The 2,739-nt window shown below is 42.2% G+C and overlaps 1 long non-coding RNA gene across 1 annotated transcript in view; it reads right to left on the bottom strand.

Annotated features, from left to right (window-relative positions):
• Positions 1–1,774, bottom strand: part of LOC122335323 — an 11,670-nt gene extending 9,896 nt beyond the window's left edge. The window contains exon 1 of the long non-coding RNA XR_006248953.1: positions 1,647–1,774. This is a non-coding gene — a long non-coding RNA (uncharacterized LOC122335323). The remainder of the gene's footprint in view (positions 1–1,646) is intronic.
• Positions 1,775–2,739: the final 965 nt, after the last annotated feature.

The raw sequence follows: 2,739 nt of genomic DNA, 5'->3' as shown, positions 1-2,739 counted from the left end.
TCTCATTACCGCCGAGAGCCGCTGACCAATTAGACCGTTCCAGCAGAAGCCGGTCAGCCGCTCTTAATAGATTTGCAAGCAATTTCCCTTTTCAGCATGTTGGCAATCTGATGCAATTTGCGCGCAATTTGTCTGCTTTTAGACCCACGTGGAGCCGGCTTCAGCGCCGACCAAATGACACAGAGTCGAAAATATCAGCCCGCGCCAGACAACACGGCCCTCAAATGTCACCGGCGAAAAGTCAGCGGAGAGACGGGCCGCGAAGAAGGCCTCCGCGCCGCTGCAAATGGATGTATGTATGGATATGGACCGCTGAAATTACCCAGAATGCCTCCGGGGCCGAATGTATGGCAATTGCTCTGACATTTCCCGGGGGTTTGTGCTTTCGACGTCACTCAAAAAAAAGCGAAATGACCGTGATCAGAAGTTTCCCCGTCCCTCTCGGCGCTCCAACTTCTTCTCCCTCTCTCCTGCTTTAACCCTTCAGCGGACCACAGCTGTGCGCCTCGATAAAAAAAAAAGGGTTCTTTTGATATTAAAACTTAAACGCAGTTCTCCAGGTTTCCTGATTTGCGTTTAAAGAATCGAAGGTTTATTTACTACAGTATTACCATTTCATCCAGAGCTAAAACCGGGAGTCTTTGTAACGTAAATATAGCGAAACCTCATTTTTTTAGTAGGAATACGTTGGACAAAGCGCTCCTAACAGACCACACATCAATGGAAACGCGTTTATTCGGCTTCCAGGTGATGCACAAACCTCAGTTTACAAAAACAGAGCCTTACGGGTAGATTTTTTTTAACGTGTTCAGCGTAAATAAAGTGAATGTTCATCATCAATTTATGTTTTTAAATGAACAACGAAAAATGTGAGCCGCTCGACCCATGAACTTCAAGCGGTTAATCCAGTTCACTGTAAAGAATCGGTTCAAAAGAATGATTCACTGGTTCAATCTGAACATGCTCTGGATCATAATGTAGTAAACAACGCTCGTTTGTTACATTATTTCTCTCAAAACTCGTCCGGATGCATGCGCATATTTAAATTAAAATGCAAATGAGACCAGAGTGAAACACGGCTTGTCCCAAGTTGCATTTTTTTTTTAACAAACGCCACGCTTACGGTAAGAAAAGGCGCCGGTCGTAACAAGCGCGTGCGTTAAGGCCATAGACGAAAGTGAACGCCAAAAAATAAAATTAGGGCTATGTCGGACGGACCTTCGGTGGGCCGTATCTCATCAGTCGGATGAAAGCGAGCGAGTGTTAATCAAGCCGGACCAGATGTTTCTGTGAGTCCAATCCACGCGCCGTTAAAATAAAAAAGTGTGCCAGAGAGATTATACGCCCAATTTCACCATCTGAAAGCACTGGGATACTTAACGCGTTATAAGGTTCCCACAGCTGTTTTTCCTGAAAACACACACACGCACGCACACACACACACACACACACACACACACACACACACACACACACACACACACACGCACACACACACACACACTCACACACACACACACACACACACACGCACACACGCACACAGCCACTGAGCGTCTCTTTTACCCTCTTGACACGTTTCTGCATGTTCTTAAAATGACATGTTTTATGTGATTCTATCAGAGTGTTTCTAATGCAATAATCACCGTGTGGGATCCGTCACGAATCTGCCAAAGTGCTTTTCTCCCGGAGAGGAGCTCAAAGTGCCTCTCGCGCCGGAAATCAGCAAACACATCTTCAGGCTTCAGCAACCTCTCGACCTTCAAGGCGAAACCTGCGTCGGGCATGAAATGGAACACAGAGGATGTTAAAACAGCATCTCCAAGACGCTTCAAGAAGCTCTGTTAAAAAGGCACTCGTAGCTTTTAAGTGACTTGCGGTGCATTGACATTTGATCGGCTCTGCAAGATTTAGAAGCGATATATAACTCGCATTCTTCTAGTTTAATTAGTCGCATTTAGTGTTAAACTCCTCGGTCAGTTATATCGGGAATAGTGAGCGCATACACCGCCAAAAAGTGCAAAAAACTTGGATTTTCTTGTTCGCAGAGAAAAAAAAACGGGTCAAAGTTAAGCGAGTTGTTTTCTTGCAACAAGCAAAATAATCTTGTTTCAAACAGAAAACAAGAGTTTTCTTACCCCGTCGGCAGAATTAGCTTCAAGCTAAAACCGACTTTTTTTCTGAAAACAATATTAGAGTTTTGACTTGTCTGTTTGACTAAAGGTTTTAGGTATTTTGGCTGAAAACGAGAGGAACATTTAAAGCCAGAAAAGCATTTTTTTGGCAGTTTGAGTTACCTAACCAGACATTTTATGTGATTTTACAGTAACTGTATGATGTAATATAATATATATTGTATATAATATATATATATTTTTTTTGCACTGTACAATATCACCCATCAAATCTGCGATAATCAAGTTAGGCCAAAAGTAATCTAAAACTAATTAGATTACATTATGTGTAACCCACGTGGTTGCTAATTACAGTTTGTGTGCCAAACCACGATTTTAACTTGCTCTAACATAACTAAAACCGAATAACAACCGCATTAAAAATCCAAAAAACGACTGCAATCGTACCAAAGTAAAGTATCTTAGCGATATTAAAGTAACTTTTTCGTATTTTTGCGCATCAAACAATAAAATTCAGCGGACTATCATCTTTCACAACAATCATCATATCATTTTAATATCATTACAGCAAACGGTGTGATGGCTTTAGCACGGCTGAAGGGCT

The sequence above is a fragment of the Puntigrus tetrazona genome, unplaced genomic scaffold, assembly GCF_018831695.1.
Source record: "Puntigrus tetrazona isolate hp1 unplaced genomic scaffold, ASM1883169v1 S000000752, whole genome shotgun sequence".
Taxonomy (NCBI): Eukaryota; Metazoa; Chordata; class Actinopteri; order Cypriniformes; family Cyprinidae; genus Puntigrus; species Puntigrus tetrazona.
This window is presented reverse-complemented; position numbering and strand designations above follow the sequence as displayed.